Here is a 21990-nt window from a genome sequence, read left to right on the forward strand (position 1 = left end):
CAGGATGGTCTCAATCTCCTGACCTTGTGATCCGCCCGTCTCGGCCTCCCAAAGTGCTGGGATTACAGGCTTGAGCCACCGCACCTGGCCACAAAGTTTAAAAAGAAAAAATTAATGGGATTTGTTCACTGGAGGAGAGCTGTTGGCTTGCATCCTGCCTGCCCTGCTGAAGGGAAAGGTCAGGGACTAGTTTCTCTGCTGGAGTTCAGGCGGGTCTGTCTGAGCCATGGGTCTGGAGGAGGCCTTCATAGGCAGCATGCCACAGGTTTCTCTGGCTTCTTGAGAACAGAGCCTGATAATGATGGAGAGATGAGAGCTTCCCACTCTTTCTTCTATTTACATTAGAACAGCCAAGTGTTTCTTCAACCATCCACCATTCCCTTATGTCACGTGTCTTCTGAAGACAATTTACCTCTTCAGTGAGTCAAGAGCAGCAGCATGAAGGTATTTGAACACTAGATTGTGTCTTGTTCTTCCGTCAGCCAAACTTTTCCCTAGCCACGTTCTAGGCCTTGATGCCTCCAATGAAAATCCAGCTGTGGAAACCTCACCTTCCAACATCTCACTCTCTGGCCACAGCCCCCTGGTCCTGCTACCTCTCTTACTCTTCTCTTCTCACAGCCTTGTCTGGCCTCTGGTCCAGAGATGGCAGATGCCTAGTGTGATTGTTGCCACTCTTCCCAGCTCATTGAGAACCTCATAGACTGATCATGCTGCTCTCCTATTAAACCCAGAGGTTGCTTTGAAATCCTCAGCATAGGTTCCATCAACTGGAATTGACGCGTGAGATGAAAACTATTTGCCATTCCAGCTCCATCTCCTTGATCCACTTTCTCTCAGCCCATCAGGCAGGACAGACTCTACACACTTGCATTTGAACTCTTCATGACACCCCTCCCCTTCCCTTGCACACACACATGCTGTGTCTGTCCAATGATGTGTTCTCTCCACTCTCTCCACACTCATGCCCAGAGCGCTAAGTATTGTTGGAGTATTTTGCATTATGATGTGTACTTAATGCCACAAAAAATGTGTGGTTTCTACTTTGGAACTGTCTTTTATTTGTTCTTTATTTGTATCTTCTTGCATTTCCCAGAGAAGCCTTCCAGAGCCTATCTTGCCTTTTCAGTCCCCCAAACCACACTGCCCCCCCTCCTTGTCTGTCAACTTCACCTCCTATTTCCCTGAGAAAACTGGCAGAGGCTCCCTGTGCCTCCACCCCTGCCTCATACCCCACCCTCTGCCCACGTGCACCCTGTCTCTCCCTTTCAGAATCTTTGTTATCTTTCTGCCTAGAGTGCTGTGGCCTCCCTCTTCTTTCTCCTGAGACGTTCCTTTTTCTTCCACACTCAGCAAAGGGTCATTTCCTTGACAAAACCTTCCTTTGCTAACTGACCCTCACCACAGGCAGGCTGGGAAGTTCCCTCCTCTCTCTTCCCTCCATATATCATACATACCTATATTAAGGTATTAATTCCAGGGAATTGTCATCTCTCTCTCTTCTAGTCTACTTTTCATTCCTGACTCTAACAGTGTCTGGCTGGAATAGGGGAATGATTCAAGTTGTATGTATTGAGTGAATGAATGAATGCATTGGGGAATTGAGGCAGCAAATAGATTTTGTCCATCTCCCAGAATTGGTCATCCCCTCATCCTTCCTGTTAAATTTCACCATCTGCACTTCTCTTTTTACAAATGATATTTATCATTTTCTATCATTGGTGTACTTATCTATGTACAAGTCTTATCATTCCTACCACACTGCAGCTTCCTTGAGAGTTATCTAGATTGAAATCAACTATGTGTCTCCCAAAACACAGGAAGTCACACGTGTTGTTTTCTCAATATTTGTTGGATGAATAATTCTTAAGTTGTCCTTGTATTACTTAGAATAAGGGTCCAATGCAGGCTTGTTGAATTAAACTGAATTTAATCCTTTGTCATAGACATGCTGATGTGGTTTGTTGTGTCCCTACCCAAATCTCATCTTGAATTGTAGTTCCCATAGTACCCACATGGAGGTGTGGGAGGGACCCAGTGAGAGGTAATTGAATCTTGGGGATAGTTACCCACATGCTTCTCTTCTCGTGATAGTGAGTTCTCACAAGATCTGGTGGTTTTATAAGGGGCTTTTCCCCAATTTGCTCGACACGTCCCCTTCCTGCTATCATGTGAAAAAGGACGTGTTTGCTTCCCCTTCCACCATGATTATAAGTTTCTTGAGGCCTCCTCAGCCATGCAGAACTGTGAGTCAATTAAACCTCTTTCCTTTGTAAATTACCCAATCTCAGGCAATCCTTTATAGCAGCATGAGAATGGACTAATACAGTAAATTGATACCAGGTAGTGGGGTGCTGCTGTAAAGATACTTGAAAATGTGGAGGCGACTTTAGAGCTGGGTAACAGGCAGAGGGTGGAAGAGTTTGGAGGACTCAGAAGAAGACAAGAAGATGTGGGAAAGTTTGGAACTTCCTAGAGACTTGTTGAATGGCTTTGACCAAAATGCTGATAGTGATATGGACAATGAAGTCCAGGTTGAGGTGGTCTCAGATGGAGATGAGAAATTTATTGGGAACTTGAAAAATAGTAATTCTTGCTATCCTTTAGTAAAGAGACTGGTGGCATTTTGCCTCTGCCCTAGAGATCTGCAGAGTTTTGAACCTGAGAGAGACAATTTAAGGTATCGGTGAAAGAAATTTTTTAAGCAGCAAGCTGCTCAAGAGGTGACTTGGGGCTGGGCATAGTGGCTCATGCCTGTAATCCCAGTACTTTGGGAAGCTGAGTTGGGCAGATTACTGGAGGTCAGGAATTCTGAGACCAGCCTGGCCAACATGGTGAAACCCTGTCTCTATGAAAAATATAAAAATTAACTGGGTATGGGCCGGGTGTGGTGGCTCATGCCTGTAATCCCAGCACTTTGGAAGGCTGAGGCAGGCAGATCATGAGGTCAAGAGATAGAGATCATTCTGGCCAACATGGTGAAACCCTGTCTCTATTAAAAATACAAAGATTAGCTGGGCATGGTGGCGCACACCTGTAGTCCCAGCTACTGAGGAGGCTGAGGCAGGAGAATTACTTGAACCTGTGAGGCAGAGGTTGCAGTGACCTGAGATTGTGCCACTGCACTTCAGACTGGTGACAGAGCGAGACTCCATCTCAAAAAAAAAAAATTAGCTGGGTGTTTTGGTGCACACTTGTAATCCCAGCTGCTTGGGAGGCTGAGGCAGGAGAATTGCTTGAGCCTGGGAGGCAGAGGTTGCAGTGAGCCGAGATTGTGCCACTGCACTCCAGCCTGGGTGACAGAGTGAGACTCCATCTTGAAAAAATAAAATTAAATAAATAAATGAAAGGTGTGACTTGAATGTGGTTAAAAGCATTCAGTTTTATGTATTCACAAATATATTGTTTGGAAATGGAATTTATGTTTAAGAAGGAAGCAGAGCATAAAAGTTTGGAAAATTTGCAGGCTGACAATGTGATAGGAAAGAAAAATCCATTTTCTGAGGAAAAATTCAAGCTGGCTGCAGAAATTTGCATAAGTAATGAGGAGCCAAATGTTAATTACCAAGACAATGGGAAAAATGTCTCCAGGACATGTCAGAGACTTTCACAGCAGTCCCTCCAATCACAGGCCAGGGGCCTAGGAGGAATAAATGGTTTCCTGGGCTGAGCCCAAGGCCTTGCTTCTTTGTGTGATCTCAGGACTTGATGCCCTGCATCCCAGGCATGGCTAAAAGGGGCCAAGATACAGCTGGAACTGTGGCTTCAGAAGGTGCAAGCTTCTAACCTCAGCAGTTTCCATGTGGTATTGAGCCTGTAGGTACACAGAAGTCAAGCACTGAGGCTTGGGAACCACTCCCTAGAATTCAGAGGATGTATGGAAATGCCTGGATGTCCAGGCAGAAGTTTGCGGCAGGGACGGAGCCCTCATGGAGAACCTCTGCTAGGGCAGTGTGGAAGGGAAATGTGGGGTTGGATCTCCCATACAAAGTCCCTGCTGGGGACTAGTGGAGTTATGGGAAGAGAGCCACTGTCCTACAGATCCCCAGAATGGTAGATCTGCTGACAGCTTGCACCATGCACCTGAAAAAGCTTCAGACACTCACTGGCAGCCCATGAAGGAAGCTGGGAGGGGGGCTGTACCCTGAAAAGCCACAGGGGCAGAGCTGCCCAAGGCTGTATGAGCCCACTTCTTGCTGGATTTTGGACTTGCATGGAGCCTGTAGCCCCTTCATTTTTGCCAATTTCTTCCATTTGGAACAGGCATATCTACCTAATGCTTGTATCCCCATTGTATCTAGGAAGTAACTAACTTGTTTTTGATTTTACAGGCTCATAGGTGGAAGGGACTTGCCTTGTCTTAGATGAGACTTTTGACTTGGACTTTTGGGTTAATGTTGGAATGAGTTAAGACTTTAGGGGACTGTTGGTAAGGCATATTTATGTTTTGAAATGATATCAGGACATGAAATTTGGGAGGGACTGGAGATAAATGATATGGTTTGTCTGTGCCCTCATCCAAATCTCAACTTGAGTTGTAGTTCCCATAATCCCCATGTGTTGTGGGAGGGACCCAGTAGGAGGTAATTCAGTCATGGGGGTGGTTACCCCATGCTGCTGTTCTTGTGATAGTGAGTGAGTTCTCAAGAGTTCTGATAGTTTTATAAGGGACTTTTCCCCCTTTTGCTTGGCACTTTTCCTTCCTGCCATCATGTGAGGAGGGATGTGCTTCCTTCCCCTTCCACCATGATTGTAAGTTTCCTGAGGCCTTCCCAGCCATGCAGAACTGTGAGTCAATTAAACCTTTTTCTTTATAAATTACCCAGTATTGGCAGTCCTTTATAGCAGTGTGAGAGCAGACTAATACATATGCCTAAATATCTAAAAAGACTTGAAAACTGACTGAATTGTTAAGTTCATGAAGGCAAGGATGGTGTGCCTATCTTGTTTAATATTGTTCCTAGCACAATGACAAATACTAAAAAGTATTTGTTGATGAAATAATGGATTTATTTTACCCTACCCTTAGGAAATAGCAAACTCAGGTAGCTGAGAATAATTCTAGAACCACTTTTTATGATGTTCTCTAGAGTGGACAGCATTTTTTCCTTGAGTACAGCTAACAAACCAAATGTCAGGAGGGGAGGTTGTCATAAGTCTTTCACTCCCTTCCTTCATTCATTTGATGAATAAAATTCCTTTTTATTTAGGATAGAGGTAGAATTTTTTTGATCCTGAGACTCTGGCATAGTCTTTGAGTCCCCAGAATCACTAGCTCAGACTGACAGACATGTTATCTTTCCTGCCTAAACACTTTCCTTAATAGATGGCGTCTGGTGCCCTTAAACTCAAGTGCATTCCCACAAGAGAGAGTGGCCATATTTCAGCTGTAGTGATGGGGTGGGCAGTGCTCTGTCAGATCAATTATGTACAAGACTCATCTTCTCTAAGGTTCTCTTAATTTTTTTTTCTCCTGACAGTTCACCTTGTGCCCAACCTTCTGTCTCCCCCAGTCAGACCTGAAGACGATTGTATGCCACTGGCTGTCTTCCCTCCTGAGAACATGACACAAAGGAATGCTCCCTGTCAAGTTCTTCATTATCCTTCTGATGAATTTCCCCTGATTTAAACAAGTTGGTGGTAGACAGACCTTTCTTGCATTTTCACAGACGTGCCAGGAGGAAACCCAGCGTCTCTCAGTTGCCTTTAAATATATGAGGCAGTATCTCATTGTGACCTCAGTTTTCTTCTAGTTTACCTCATTTTCTATTTCTTCTGAAGTAGTAATGCCACTTTGACCACAGTGAACAGGGCAAACCGCCCCTGGGGCTGTTTAGAAGAGCAGGGAGTTCTCTGCCGGTGGCTTCTCTCTTCTGTCTGGGTCAGCCTGGGCAGTGGTCAGGGGAGCTGTCTGACTTCCTAGCAGGCGTTGTTGTTTGTGAAACTTTATAAAACCCTCTCCTGGGGTGTGCAGAGGAGGTGACAGCATCACATTCTGTTATTTCAGTGAAGTTTTTGTAGTCTGACTTGGCAGAAGCCAGTCAAAACATAATGAAAGCAGCTGGCAGGGGGTACCATGCGGGAGTATCAGAAAGGCAGCAGCTCCTGTCCACTTCCAAAAGTGCAAAGTGGCAAGTGAGGTCAGCAATTTCCCCAATTACATTCAGGATGTGGATACTTCTTCATGTAGCTCACTTATACCTGATCTGAGCCAACATTATTGCTCCATCTGAAGTCCTGCAGGCCTCCCCTCTTGTCTCCCTGCATCCTCTCGTCCCCTCCAAACAGCAGTTAAAATTACCTTTTTAAAATGCAAATCATTGAAAATATTTCAAATGCTTCCATGGCTTCCTCTCTTAATTAGAATGAAATCCAATTTCTTGTGATGGCCTGCCAGGCCCCCGAGACTTCACTGCCCCTCCTTTCAGGCCTCCTCTTCTACCATTCCCTCACTCATCACTGCAGCCTCCTCCTTTTCTGTGGAGGCACCGAGTCCATTCCTGCCTTATGGCCTTGGCACTCGCTATGTCTCCTGCCTAGAAGGTGTTTCAACCAAACCTTTGCAAGGTTAGTACCTTCTTGTCCTTGAAACCTCAGCTTATAAGCAACTTTCTCAGGTGAAACCTACCTGACCACCCAATATAATGCAGACTTGCCCATTTTGCCCTGGTTTATTTTCTTCATTGTACTTCCCTCTTGCAGGACTCTTCTTATTTATCTTATATTTTCCTCTATTATTATCTGCTGTCTTCAAAAGAAATTGTTCCCATGACAGCCTTTTTTGATCATCACTTTGTATGTCCTCAGGGTTAAAAAAAATGCTTGCGGTACAGTCGGAGCTTAATAGGTATTTGTTGAACATTTGAATGAATGGGTGTAGTCTTTGCGTTCTTTTGTGTCTTCTTAGACTGCCACCTGTGTTTTTCATTTATACTTTCTTTAAGATGTAGTTGATTAGAGTTTAGGACCTGGATTCTGACAACTGTGTGTTCAGGGTCCCATTTTGCTGCATGCTAACTGAAGAACCCTTGGGCAAGTTAACGCTCCAAGCCTCAGTTGACTGATATCTACAATGGGGATAATAATCACAGGGCCAACTTCTAAACTGGTTGTGAAGAACAAATGGTGTACTACTTGATTGACACCTGACACACAGCAATTGCTGATTAAAAATAAAAATTTGGCCAATTTATGCAGGGTAGAGTGTATTCAACTCAAAGCCTTGAGAGGAAAAATAGAGGCCTACAGAAAATTTTTAATCATAGACCTTGGTGCTAGAGTTATCTGGATTGTTTTTTTAAAATTTATTTTATTACAGGGTCTCACTGTGTCACCCAGGCTGGAGCACAGTGGTGCAACCATGGCTCCCTGCAACCTTGAGCTCTTGGGCTCAAGCAATCCTCCCACTTCAGCCTCCTGAGCAGCTAGGACTACAGGTGCATGCCATCATGCCCAGCTAATTTGTGTGTGTGTGTGTATTTTTGGTAGAGACAGGATTTTACCATGTTGCCCAGGCTGGTCTTGGCCTTCTGGGCTCAAGTGGTCCTCCCGCCTCAGTCTCCCAAAATGCCAAGATGACAGGCCACCATTTGAGTGTCTTCTTTACTTTTTGTTTCCTTCTTTGTAATGTGAAGAAAATTATACACTCCTTGTAGGGTTGAGGTGAAGATTAGAGGTCATCCTTACCAAAAGGCCAAACTGGTGCCTGGTTTTGGGGGCAGTAAGCAGCAGCCACTCTGACTGTGTCCTCGCTTCCTGGGTGGTGAGGTTTGCAGTGTGGAGAGGAAGAGAAGGGAAGCAGACAATCTAGCAATCTGTGGAAATTCTTTTTGAACGCTTTGATAAGCTCAGGCCCAAGGGCTGTCTCATTTGACTTCCTCTTACTCACCTTCCTGTCTGGTTGGCAGTCACCAGGCTGGAAGCCATGCCGTGGCCCCTCACTGGTGGGTCAGTATGTTTTATTTCCCCTCAGTCCTCTCTAATGAAAAGCACTCGCATCCAGTAAATCTTTCCTTTGCTCTTATTAAAGCACTTGATGTTGGTTATTGAGGTCTGTTCCAAGCTAGGTGAGAATCAATAAGGTGATCCACTTAATCACTTCAGCAATCAACAAGCTATTTTCTTAGCTTGCACTCTGGCCACTGCCTGCAGAAATCCAGGGGCTTATCAGGCCCTTGTAACCCAGGGAGCTGCCTGGAGACTTTCCCTTTCATTTCCCTCCTCCCTGTCAACCTCATGAAGTCCCAAGTGTTCTGAAACAGCCCTGCCCTCTGCTTGGTCTCAGGGCTGTGTTAGGTAAGATAATGACAAGCCTGTGCTTCTATTTGTACTCTTGCCATTAAGGGCTCCAACTGTGTCTGGGCTGTGGGCAGTCGATACCTGATTACAGATGGTCTCGTTTTGGCCATTGTGGCTTTGCACACCTGGGCAGGGCAACTGCTTAGAATGAGGGTGACACTATTCCTACTGGGCCAAGCCTTTCTTCCACCTCAGTATTCAAATTTCACTATCACCGGGAAACTCCCAGGAAAAGGATCAGTCGTTTGCTCCTTGTAATGTTTTGAACATAAGTTTACTCTAAGGCATGCTGTACCATATTCAAGCTCTGTCCTATTTTCCAGACAGCCTGTGATCTCCTTAAAGACTGGAGCTGTGTCTTAGTCATCTCTGCATTATCAAGACCACCCCAATGCCTGACCTGCAGGAGCTCAGTTGCATTTATTGAAAAGAAAGAAGGAAGGAAGGACAATAAAAAGGAAAGAATGAATTTTTTTTATAGTCCTGGAAAACAGCATGGTTTCAAGTCCTGGCATTGCCAATAGTTGCTGGGTGACCTTAGGCAAGATAAAGAATTTGTTTCAGACTCAATTTCCTTATCTGTCAGTGAATTAGATAATCCCCCAAATTCTTTCCAGCTCAAACATTTTGTAATCTTATGCCTGTAAATCTATGGTTACCAACTCTTTCATACCCAAAGCCACTGTATATAACAAGTATTTTGAAATCTCCTTTTGCCAATATGAAATGAAATGATTCAATATTACAACCTACCTTCATCCAATTAGGAAAAAAAATACTCTAACTGTAATTTAAAGGGGAAATAAAAGGAAAACAATTTATGATAAAATAATACATATTCCTTTATGTAAAAGTATGGCTAGTACCAGAAGATATGATGAAGGAGTCAGAACCTCACACTACTCTGTTGAATCACTTTGAATGATGTGACAGTTACAAATGCAGAGTGATGCAGGTAGGTTACTTTGGTGCCTCATATGCCACAAGAAGTACTGATGTCATTACAGTTCTAAACTAGCAACACACAACATTTCCAGAATTGACATGGTAGTCATATTCCTGGAAAATTCAAGATACATAAAGCAAAGGTAGATTTTAAGCTCAGATAATTAAAAAAACAGACTTTTCAGCCATATAAATATCTGTGGAACATTCAAAAGCTCTCTGAGAAGCAGAAAGATTCTTCATAGTTCAGAACTGTCCCTGCCATTGAAGATCTCTAGAATCCTTGGCTCCTGCCCACTATGAACCAGCAGAGCCTCCTTGTACCAACCAAGAACCTGCCCACCTACCAAATATTAAAAATGCTATCCACAAGGTGGTATCATTTCTTCCAGGAGCTAGTGCTCTAAGCTTTAAAATGTTCTGTGCAGAGCAGGCTTCAAGGATGAACAATCTGTGTAGTCATCAGGGCTCCTTGCTCTTTGACGGATCATGTGCTTGAATGCTCTGTTGTTACTCTCCTGAATTTCTTAATGATTTTTGAATAAGGGTCTTTATGTGTTCATTTTACAGCAGGCCCTGCAAATTATATAGCCAGTCCTGGCTATGTATTATGACAGGATTGCTGTATTCCTAAGCATCTGAGAGATGTTTAGTGTTGAAATGACTAGTTTCCTTTGCCTAGTAGTGCTTTCTTTTAAGTAGCTAGGATATCCTTAATTACTTTAATTAATTAATTTGTTCATTTATTAAACTAATACACATTGAGCTTCTATTATACACCAGGTAGACTCTGGAGTCAGAAGACCTGAACCGCGATCCTGAAAGAGCTTACAGATTCTTGGATTCTCTGACTTTAACATGGAATTATTAATAATAACTCTCTTTACTCATTGTACAGAATAAGTGTGAATTTAAAAAGATATAGCATTTGGAAGTAAATTGTACACTATGACATAAATGTCAGTTGCTAATTTTATTATTGTGCTACTCTTTTTATCTTTGAAGTAAAGTTTTCTACTTTTCTTCATTTAGATATCATGGAACATGATGCTCTTGGCAGGACACCAAATATCAACTTGCCTACAAAAATCAGAAAACAGAGTAATTGGGTTCAGCAAAATCTTTCAGTTTGGGTGTTACTAGTGTAGACTTCATGATAACTCAAAATAATTTTATCAAATTTAAAAAAAGATATGTTAAATTGAGTTTGTCACATAATCATGGAAGTTTTGGGCTGATATAGACTTCAAAAAATTATCCAGTGCTTAAATCTGCTATAATATCCCTACTGAGTATTTACAGAACCAGCTTTGGTTAATTCCTGTGATGTGTCCTTTGGAAGCATGTGTGCCCTATGCTAGGAATGTTTAAAAAAGCAATTCAGTACCTTTGTATGTGAATTACAAATTATTCTCATCCACTCATTAGAGCAGGGCAGGGCAGCATGCCTTCTATTAGGCAATACTTACTTAATTTAGTTGTATTTTATAGTAACAAAATTTCTCTGAAAAGATATACTTTATAATTCACACTTTTCACAAATTCAGCTCACCCTAAACACCTAATTTTTTAATAGTAAGGTATTACCATATTACGAAGAAATTTAAAAAGTAGGGAGTGACTTTCACAAGTATTAGAATCTACTGGGATATAGTTAGTTGGTTCAGAGATTATTAAGCAGCAACAATTTGTGCTTGGGAGGGAGATGAAAGCTAGTCTTGCCTTAATTTGTTGGAGTCATGGGCTGAGTCACAGTAAGGTCCGGGCACAGGGTCATGTCAAGGCATGATCCTAACTCTGTTATCTATAGGAAGAGAAAGGGCCATTATACTTTGAGACTGGGATTCTTTCCTTTGTAGTAGCTTTATGAAAATAGAATTGAGAAGAGTTGCATTTTCGTATGGACTGCTGGCTGTATATGGTTTGTACGTGAGAATTTGAAAATGGATATCTTTTGATAACATTAAGAAAATGACAGATTTTATTTAGATAGTTTTATATGCAAACCTACTTATCTGCATATAGATGTGTGAGTGAACACATGTATGTTTGTAACAGGAGGCATGAAGAGGTGAAACAGTTATGCCCTTTGATAATACCAGGTGTGATGGGCTATTGAATGGTTTCCTATTGGAAGGACTCAAGCACCTTGCAAGCAGAAAGTGACTCTCCCTGTCCAAAGGGGTGTGAAACTTCTCTCACTGCTGAACCTCACAGGCTAGAGAAACGATACAGCTCTCTGAAAGAGAGAGCAGGGAGTTCAGATTAGGGAACAGGGAGCTGCAGGAAAATGCTGAAGGTGTTTTCAGAGTATGTTGGTGGGAATCAGAGTTTTCCCTAGAAATAAATTATTTAACGCTTGGAACCTAGTGTTTAAAGACTGAGTTCTAAGAAAGTGTGCAGCCAAAGACTAAGGGCTGTGAAGCAAGAAATGGGCATTCCTGTGTGGAAAGCTTGGGACAGAAGCCTCGGGGGCCACAGGAAACAGAGAGACTGTTCTGTAGCCTCATTAGTTGCACGATTCTTCAACAAACCCGCACCAGACTCACCTCGGAACGCATTAAAAAAATGCTAATTCCTCAGCCCCACTTCAGGTCTGGTGATTTTGGAATATGTGGTTTTAAGCAAGCTTCCTGGATGATTTTTAGTCACACTGAAGGCTGAGAATGAGGAGGAATGGAATAATCATTGGTGTAATGCCTGTCTGCTCTCTATGTCTTCTATGAGAACAAGGACCGGGTCTTGCTCTGCAATGTTTCTCCGGCACCTCATTCAGCCAATCGACCATCAGAACCATTCAATAGTTTTTGAATAATTAGATGAATGAATGAATTAAAGGAACTATAAACTGATATGATAGCCCACTCCATACCTTTTATAATTCTTTGTCTTTTGATAGTAAAGGCCACAGGTTCTAGTTCGTATTTAAGAACGGGGTTAGACATTTTCAACAAAATCCGTTTAATGTTTTAAAAAATCCTGCCTCTAAGAGCTTTAAAGTATTGTTATATATAGGTATCTTGATTAGGTGGATTCTTGCTGATTATTACAGTACAGATGCTGGTGCTAAGAGCGGGGAACTCCAGGTGTGTGCAATGTTAAGAATTCTTTGTTAATTAAATTTGTTTCTGTCTGCTGTCTATTGCACACCTAGCTAGAGGGATTTCGGGGAAACATGTATGAACTTACAGTTAAAATCTGGAAGAAAGAGTTCAAAGACAGAGCACATCATATTGTGGTGGTTTGAACATCTTTCAACTCCCTCCCTGTTATGCAACTGAAGGATACAGTGGAGCTGCAACCTAACCCCAAACCCTTCTTCCCCAGACAGAGGATTTTTTCATAAAATCCACTCAGGCCCTTCTTCTCATGTTCTCCATACACTTCTCACCAGAAAAAAGAAATCATTCATATCTAACAAAGGGTCTTGGATTCTTCAGATAGTTTCCATTATAAGTTTTTGGCACCGTTATTACTCTCAGCTCAAGTTACCTTTCTGATCCCTCTTCTTTCATCTGCTGAAAATGGATTATTTCCTTATTAGCTCGAAACCCTTACTGTTCACTGGAAGCAGGCCTGTGTATGAACAATGCTACCCTGGCATATTCCTGAAGTTCCCCGGTTGTTCAGAAACTTGCCCTTAAAGCAAACTTTCCTGAGAGTGGAATGACAGTGTCTTTTCAGGAAAGGGCTGCTATCACCAGAAAACTTTCTAGACCCTTGCCTTGAGAAAGCTGAGAACTGCCAACAAGTGCTGGAAACCATAACAAAGTATTTTCTGTGAAGGAGATGTCTTATGGGTTGGCTCCATTTGGGGTTCATGGGTCTAAGAGGTACAATGAGGAGACTTCGGAGTCCTTCCTACACAGTTTCAGCCAGAGATTTTCTGCTTTGGACTATTTCATCATGGAAATTCAACTTCTTCGTTCATTTGGAAAAAAGATCTACTTCCTAAATATTTTAGAAATCACTTTATAGATTATCTCAAATTTGAAATATTTTCTGAGGTTCTTTACCAGGGTTCATGGATATTATTCAAGGATATTTGAATTTAGATGAGAAAATAAATTATGCCTTTATGTTCACTAATCTCTAAAAGAAATTTATCATGTCTACTAATTATGACGGAGAGCAATAATATTAGCAATGGAGAGTCACAGTAATATTAGCAAAAACCAGGACTTTGTCATCACTAGAAATCACAGATATCTTCATATCATATTGCAGTTGTTGAAGATGTCTTGAAACATTATTTACATTTACCACTATCTTGAAATTCTGGTAAATATTAATCCCTCTAATAGAGTTTGCTTTGTGATGCATGAATACAGAAGCACTATTCTTGCTATAGCACACTATTTGAAATATTTTGATACATGGATTTGATAGCTATCTATTTGATAATGTGTATATATTTGATCACAACATACATAGTAACTTTAGTTGCTCAATGCACTTTCTTCTTTTATGTATCTAAAATACTACTCTGAAAAGAGGTCCATGATTCACCAGACTGTTAAATGGGTCCATAGCATAAAGAAGTTCGGAACCCCTGAAAGCAACTCAGGGTCTGCATTTTGTGGTTGTAGTAGCTAATGAGTTGTGAGAAGTAAAAAGAGCCCTTGACTTGAAATCAAGAGGTCTGTGTTTGAGTCTCAGCTCTGCCACTTAACAGCTAAAGAGCAAGTCATGGGCTGCTTTGAGCTCCAGTTTCCTTACTGTTATAGGGAAATAGAAACAATGGCCACCTTGCGGGGTAATTGGCAGGGTGAGATCAATAGCTTAGGATCTCTTTGTCTCTGGTCTCCCTAACTCAATTTTTAAACATCATACACATGCATGCATTTTTCTTTTGCAATAGAGTCCTGATGATATTATTCCACCCCTGCCTATCGGATATAGCCCAGCACCTCAGCCCAGCACAGAGTTCTGGAACCTTCTCCAACAGTGCTCCCCACTCAACCACTTCAGCCATAAGGAGCTTTTTATCATTTCCTTATCACATCATCCTTTTCCTTCCCTTAAGAACCTTGTCCATTCAGTTGCCTGTCCTTGGAATAACTGTTCCAGCTTTTCCATTCAGAAAATGTACACTCAAATCGTGCCCTTCTCTCTGCAGCTCTTCCCCTGGTTCTCTCAGCAGACTCCCTCTTCCTCAATGCTCCCAGGGACGTGCTCTGCTCCTCTGTTATAACATTTGACACCCGCTTATATTAATTCATTTTTACCATGTTTGATTCTCTCATTCTTATTTATATTATGATTTTTTTTTTCAAGCTTGGGATAAGAAGCTGCATTAGGGAGAAAGCTTGCACAGCTTAAAAAACACATTGATATTATCATCACATTGACTGGATATTGGTCATTGTATTTCTTTTATTTTGGAATTCCAGATATCATGAAAGGATTTGAGGTTTTTTTGTGTGTGTGTGAATCCAAAGATGGCATTTACAAAAGGTGGAGAAGCAGTTCCCTACTGAGGGACATGCATACAAAAAGCAGATGACAACACATGTGAGCATTTCCCATGTGCGTTCCGGGGAGGCACAAGCAGTGGGGCCTTGACTGGGGGTGGGCATCTTCCTTCAGAAGTTTCAAAAAGCCTTTCTCTCGCTCCTTCTTTTTCAGCCCATAGAGTTCCCAGGGAAGAATGAACCCAGATTCTTGACCTGCAGAGGTGGTGTACTGCCTGGAGAAGTCACTGGCTGGCAATCGTGCTATTCTGTCTGCCCACCTAACTGTGGGCTCCCAGATCACCACTGCTATGGGTAGGGGGCTGTGGGGTGGGCCTGCTCGGGGTGACAGGCTAGCTGTGCTCCCATAGCAGAGGTGGGAGAAGGAAATCACATCTGGTGTGCAGCTATGTCGTGCCAGGCACTGTGCTGTGTATTGCACACATCTCAAACCAAACGTGTAAGGTATTTTTTTACATATTACAAATAAAGGAACCAGGCTCAGAAAAGCTGCATTATTTGCCCAGATTGCAGCAGATTTGAATCCAGGTTAATCTGACTCCACAACCCATGTTCTTTTCACTACATTCCCATATCCTTGTTCCCTATACTGTTCTCACTGGTCAAGGTGAGCTTGGTCCTCCACAAACAGGCTAGAAAAGTATGCTTACTTATCTTTAACTTTATGCTTTTAAACTAATTCTTAAAAAATCTTCTCTGGATAAGTCAAAGACAATGGGAATGTGTATTTCTAATACATTAATTATACTACATTATTGGTTTACACAATGCCATCACTTTGTCATCTTCTTTGACACAACATACCCCTCCCCTCTAGTTTATAAATGAGGACGTTGAGGCACAAAATGGTTAAGTGACTTGCCCAAGGGGGAGATTTGTCCAATCATAAAGATGGGCCTGAACTTTTTCTACTTTGCATTCTGACTTGAAAGGCAGGAAACATATGCTCAAGAGGGAGATCTCACAAAATTTCATGTCAGATCGTGCTCTCGCTAATTTAATCCTGTCATGCCTGGTTATATCCCTTTGGAAAAACTACCACCAATGCTTTCTCTTTTGATATATTTACACCAAAAATATTCCCTGTACAAACCACCTCACTCTTTCACGAGGAGCTGACTTGGCCCTCTCCCCTGAAGTGGGTTGCACATCCACCCGGCCCACCCCCCGAGCTCACTCTAGCTCCCTTCCAGTTAGAATTTATTCAGAACCTCCCTTTCTAGGAGGAAGCAAGGAGGGGGCAGTTATCTTCGTGGACTCGGGTCCTCCTGGACCCTTTGTCCTTGTGGTCATGTTTCAAACAGAGTTGAGGGCTCCCCAAAGGGGAAAGATTATTTAAGTTTTGTAAATGCTGCCCTCCAAAAACCACTCCACATAAATGTTTCATGGCTTAGCCTCTGTGAGGCCAGAGCTGGAACATTCAGCTGTGAGGGTGTTTATATTTGTGGAACTCTCTTGAACATTTGCTGCGGGTTTTAAACAGCTGCTATGCTGAAGCTCTGGGGATAGGAAGATCATGAATATTCAGGTGAAGCCACCAGAATGAACAGCCGTTAATAGAATAAATGCCTAAACAGTTGTGTAAGGCTTATTAAGACCTATTGGGGCTGAGATAATAAATTCCCACTCTGACATGTTGCAACTACTGTCGCTTAAACACTTTGGACCACCTCTTCTGAACTGAAGGAAAAAATGATGTTAGTTCTCTGCACGAACACAAAGAAACACCTGGAAGCCTTGGCAAGGGGATGAGATTTGGCAGAGATCTTTCCGTGTACCGATGCATCCTCAGGAAAATGATGTGCCATTCATTGTTCCTGTTGTCAAGGTTATCGCAGTCGACTCCAGGCTGGAACGGGCATTGCTCTTGCACTGAAGAAAGTCTGTCCTGACTCCCTCAGAGTGCCTCAACATCAACTGAGAGCCACCGTGAACCTCTGGGGCACTGAGCCTGGCCACCAGCATCTGCACCCCAGCCCATATGGCCTGGGCCTCTCCCTTGGTAAGCCTCTTCCAACAGGGTATCAGAGGAACCAAATACACAATTACATTGAACACTTGCTTTTCATTCGCTTGCTCCATAATCCATAGCAGGGAACACAATGCAAAGATTGCAGATGTAAAAGTGACCTTTCCAAGTGGCAACACCTAGTGTGTTGAAAAGTCCATTGCAGACCGGGTTTGTAACGTGCATGCTGTAAACATGGGGAATGTGGGAAACAGTGGAGAGGGACGGTTTTCTCCTTTGGATGTTAGCTGTCACATTGCGTTAGGCTGAGCCAGACTCCTCGGTTCTGGCTCCCACAGTCACAAAGCATTAACCAAGGGTATACAGGGGAACTCACCCAGGTTCACACTTAGAGAAGACTCAGTAATATTTGATCAGCAACCTGCTGTCAATTTAGATAAACGGCATTTGACTTCAAATAAAGGTAACTAACTCAATGAAGGAAGCCTGTGCATAGAAGGCAATGTTTGCTTCTCCCAAACTGTCAGGGAGAGACTGCCCACCCTAGCAGCGGTTGCTGATTCTCCCCATCCCTGAAGACATGATGGGGTCCTGCCAAAGACTCTGAGCCATCGGAATTCTAGAAGAGACAAACTCACAGCAAAGAAATGCGCATGTCTCAGTGTGGCTTGGGAGGAGGAGTAGATTTTAGAGTGATGCTGATGTAGGTTTGAATTGTGCTCTGCCACTCAAGGTCTGAGTGTCCGAAAGCAAGTTATTCCACTTCTGTGAGGCATAGCTGTCTTGCCTGTAACACAGGCATTATTCTACCTACTCACAAACTTGTTCTGAGAGTTAAAAAGCAAATAAACCACCTGGTTGAGGAGCTGGCTCGTGGTCGGCACTCCGTTAGTGTGTTTATTCATTTATTCACATGAATCATGAACAGTTATTCATTAGTTTGTTTACTTCCCTTCCTTCTCGTTCTTTCTACGAGTGACCTGAACAGGGTATGGTTTTAAAAATTCCCTTGCAATGCAGAGATTAGCTTCTTTCGTATGCAGTTGCAGATGTCTCCATGCCTTTAATGGACTGGATAAATCAGAGATTTGCCTAAAAGTCAGGCACATGTAAGGGGACAAAACTTATATGCCCCTTTCCTTCAGCTCTCCATACTCTACTCTCCATCCATTATCGGTTACCTGGTTATCAATATAAGAACCAAATCTGTTTCAGAACCTTCTGTGTCATGGTGAAAGTTCCAGAGGAAAGAACAGATGGAATAAATTAATTAGTCAAAGCATGCTTACCTGGTAGAGCACTTATTTCCAGGAGTGGTCAAAGGGTAGTGGAACATGCAAGGGAAAAGGAAGCAGAAGTCCTTCAAAGAGCCCAAAGGCTAGTGCTGGGCATCATTCTTTATTTTGAATAAAGATGTATGGTTTTTGTTCCCATTAGCAAATAAGTCAGGAGGGGTCTGACAGTCATTGTTTTTCCAGAGATGGGTCAGAAAGTGACCCTGAAAATCTGTCCAAACGGTAACACTCTTTCAGAAAGGGGGTGGGTAGGAGAGCCTTTAATGTGATCTCAATGGAGCTGATCAGACACTCGTCTGTAATGATGCCTCCTGGCAGGAGCTTGCTTGGGGTTGGCTGGACAGCTGCCTTGGGAAAGCTCCTGGCAAAGCCTGCTTGCTTGGCCAACAGCAGGGGCCCAGCTGATCAGAGCCCAGATTGTACTGCTTCTCTTTCTCTCCTTTTTTCCTTCTCTCTATCATGGGCTAATACTTACTTCATCACGTCCCTGCTCCCTGTCCTTGGCACCCTTCAGTGTTGACTGTCACTCCCGGGGTTCTGATTTGAAAAGTTCCACTCCAGGATGGAGGACTGTAAGAATGCCACACTGTTATTTTTATCACACAACAGGTGTGTACTCTAGGCAAACTTACACAGAGTAGAAGGCCCCTCAAAACCCCAGATTGTGGATTTAATATACTAAAAATACCTGTCCTCCCACCTTGATTCCATCCCAGGTCTCTTTGTCACATGAATTCACTCTCACCGTCTCTCCTTCCCTCTGAACTTGAACAAACAGCAAACAACACATGCTTTTTATTGTTATTCTGGAAAAGAAGAGCTGTTTCCAACGAAAGCCTATGCCAAGCAGAGTCCCTCTTTTTCCAAGAGGTTTTGGGAATGAGTGAACTTATTTTCAGCCAACAAGCAGGAAAATAAATGCCAAATGGAGGTTGCTTCATAGATAACCAATGCAGGAAGGGACCTGAGAGATCATGGCCTCTGACCAGCCAATGCAGGTGAGGAAATTTGGGGCCCAGAGGTTAAAAGATTGAATTTGGGGCCCAGAGGTTAAAAGATTGCCCCATTGTTAGGGAGGATAGGAGAGAGCCGCTCCCACTGGGAATAATAATGAGGATAAATTACGTTTGCTGAAGCCTTTGTTTTAGATACAGGCTTTCTGTCATTAATCCTTAACAACCTTCTCATATTCAGGCGAGGAAACACCACTGCAGGTGGGAAGTTAGGTAACTTACCCAGGGCTACACAGATAGTGAGCAGCAGAGCTAGGACACGTGCTTGGGCCAGTTTGGTTTCAAGGCTGATTGCTTCACCACAACTCACCCTCCACCACCTCCCATCGCTCCCCACTTGCAAGAAGTCACTGAGTCCAGAAGACATCCAAGGATTCTGCACTTGCTCTCAAGTGGAAACAATTGGATCAAACTTCCCATATGAAGTTGCCCAGTTTTCCTGGGCAGAGCCAGAGTAGGGGAAGTAGGGACATAGATCTCCTGTGCTGAACCTTAGCAAGCAGGCCTATGGCATTGCTTAATCTCTTGCCATCTTACTTTGCAGTTGTGGTTAGAGGTAATTTTAAATATGTCCCAGATGTGGCTAGAGGGTAGTAAGCAGGTCTCCAGCATGGGAGAGCTGGGCCATGTGTGCACCAGCACCTTGGGCTGGCTCAGGAAGTGGGTCTATCAGCTGAAAGGTAACAAACTTCCTTTTCCCTCTGGCCAGAGGAACCACAAGGTGGAATGGGGGAGGGGCCTGCAGCTGGCTTGAGTTGAGTGGCTGGGAGGAGAGGGCAGCTCCCAAAGGAAAAGCAGCACGATGTTCTGTCTCCGTGTGGTCTGCTGGGGTATGCATGGGTTTTAAAGTCGTGTAGATTTGGGCCTGCCACTTTACATCTATAGCTGGTAAGAAGTTTTAATTCCTCTAAGCCTCAGCATTCTCATCTGTAAAATGGAGATCTTTATTTGCCTTATAGGGCTGTTTTGAGCATTAGAGAGAAAGTATGCAAAGAATCAGGAACAGAAAATGTTGGCTATTATGTTAGTATTTTTGGGCAGGAACGATAATGAAATCAACAGTTTTTAGATTTGTATTTTTCTCCAGCTCTCTCTCTTTCTGTTCAACAGCTCCCAAATTTTAAAGAGAACAGATCCCAAGGAATACTCTTAGGTTTCCTGAGTAGGGTTGATGACTAGGGGTGCCAGTTTCTTTATCGAAAGAGAGATATGGGGCATGGCAGCAGTGGCTACAGGAGAGGAATGGGCGTAGAGAAGTTGCAGGAAGAAGGAGAGAGGGAGGAGCAGCAATACAGAAAGGTGCTTTGGGGAACCAGAAAGATTTCCAAGAATGAGTTAGAGGAGGTTTTGCTTTATAATATAAAATGGGAACCTCCTCCTCTATCTCCATGAAGAAACTTTTGGTAAAACCTACATTATGCTTCAATGCTTTCAGAGTGTGCTTTGTGATACCTGTTGCTAACAGGCTCCAGGATACGAGTGGCTCAAAGTGACTCAGTTATACTCAAACTCCTTTCAACAGTCTGTCTGCTGGGAAGGGTTACTCTTTATTCGTTGGCTAGTGCCTGGAGTGATCAGCTGAACTGACAACATAGGTGCCATTATCAACTGGCAGGGGGGACTGGCCTTTGGCGTACAAAGAGCTTTTTTCCCCTTGGTAAACTCCATGAATGGGATGATATTGGTGGTGGTATGTATAGGTATGTATTGATTAAGTTCAATCTTGGGCATTTGAATCTGGAATCTTTGAAAAACTTCAAGGAAGGGTCAGCATTTTTCTTTCTTTTCTTTTCTTTTGAGACACAGTCTCACCCTGTCTCCCAGTCTGGAGAGCAGTGGCGCGATCTCAGCTCACTGCAACCTCCGCCTCCTGGGTTCAAGGGATTGTCCTGCATTTTTAAAGATGTCTTCCTCAGCAGTATATATTGGGTTAAGGTGTGTGAAGAAGGAAGAACTCATGGGAGCTTTTTTGGTCCTGTAGTATGCAACATATGAGAGTCCTGGTTGTCTGAGAGTAATGATAATCAGTGGATCCTACCCTCTGGGGTCTTAGAAGGAGGCCCACACAAGGTGGGGAGTGGAGAGAGAGTGCCCGGGCTAGGAGTCTCAGCTCCCCCACTCTCTTGTGACTATTGCCAAGTCATTCAGCTTCTCAGGTCCCTCTGCTGTAAAGGGTATCAACAGTGACTACCAAACTGGGTCCTTGGGAAGATTTAGTAGGTTATCATGAAAGTGCATTGTTAACTACAAAGTGCTACATGAATATACAGTTTACAATGGTAAGGCTCTGGACTCAACCTGGACTCTGATGCTTTCTACTTAGGTGACCCTGCACACCATCTGTGACCTCTCTGAGCCTCAGTTTCTTTGAAGGAAAGGAGGGGCAGCAACACAAACTCTGCTGAGTTGTCGTGAGGATCAGAAGAGCAATATTGGCAAATGTGTTTCATAAATGATACAGTACCATAACTGAAAAAGTCTCCTGCAACTGCTTTTACTGCTTACAAATTTTAGTATCAATGTCATGTAGATTAAAAGAAAAATGGAGCCCTTATATTAAATACTGCAGAGGGCACACAGCCTTTTAATGCCTTCTAACACTCATTTCCAGTAAGGGGATGACTGTAAGCCTTTCTGAAATGAAACACTCTTCCATAGCATTTTATTTGAACCTAATTTTACTGTGTGCCTAGTGTGTACAGAGTTCCTCTATGGGTAATACATGACTCACCCCTCAAGCTTTTCCAACAGCAGTGAAAAGTCATAACTATTTGATTTCCCCAATAAGGAATTATTAGCAGTAATAATCTTAGAGAATATTAGGTTAGGCGCTGTGATCCCAATTCTCAGGGGAGGCCCAGGCTTGAGTACAGTAAATATTTTATAATAATTCCCTGGCTAAACAAAACAGATGCAGAGTCCTGGGACTCAAGGTCTGGATTGTAGCTGCCTCAGTGAATCAAGTCACTCACCTCTGGCTTGGTCATTCTAGCTTG

General features: G+C 43.0%; 1 long non-coding RNA gene across 1 annotated transcript in view; it reads left to right on the forward strand.

Moving 5' to 3' along the window:
- Nucleotides 1–15485, forward strand: part of LOC105511100 — a 17290-nt gene extending 1805 nt beyond the window's left edge. Inside the window, exons 3-4 of the long non-coding RNA XR_001001667.1 lie at nucleotides 14637–14757; nucleotides 14872–15485. This is a non-coding gene — a long non-coding RNA (uncharacterized LOC105511100). The remainder of the gene's footprint in view (nucleotides 1–14636; nucleotides 14758–14871) is intronic.
- Nucleotides 15486–21990: the final 6505 nt, after the last annotated feature.

Source organism: Colobus angolensis, unplaced genomic scaffold (assembly GCF_000951035.1).
Source record: "Colobus angolensis palliatus isolate OR3802 unplaced genomic scaffold, Cang.pa_1.0 Scaffold102, whole genome shotgun sequence".
Lineage (NCBI taxonomy): Eukaryota > Metazoa > Chordata > Mammalia > Primates > Cercopithecidae > Colobus > Colobus angolensis.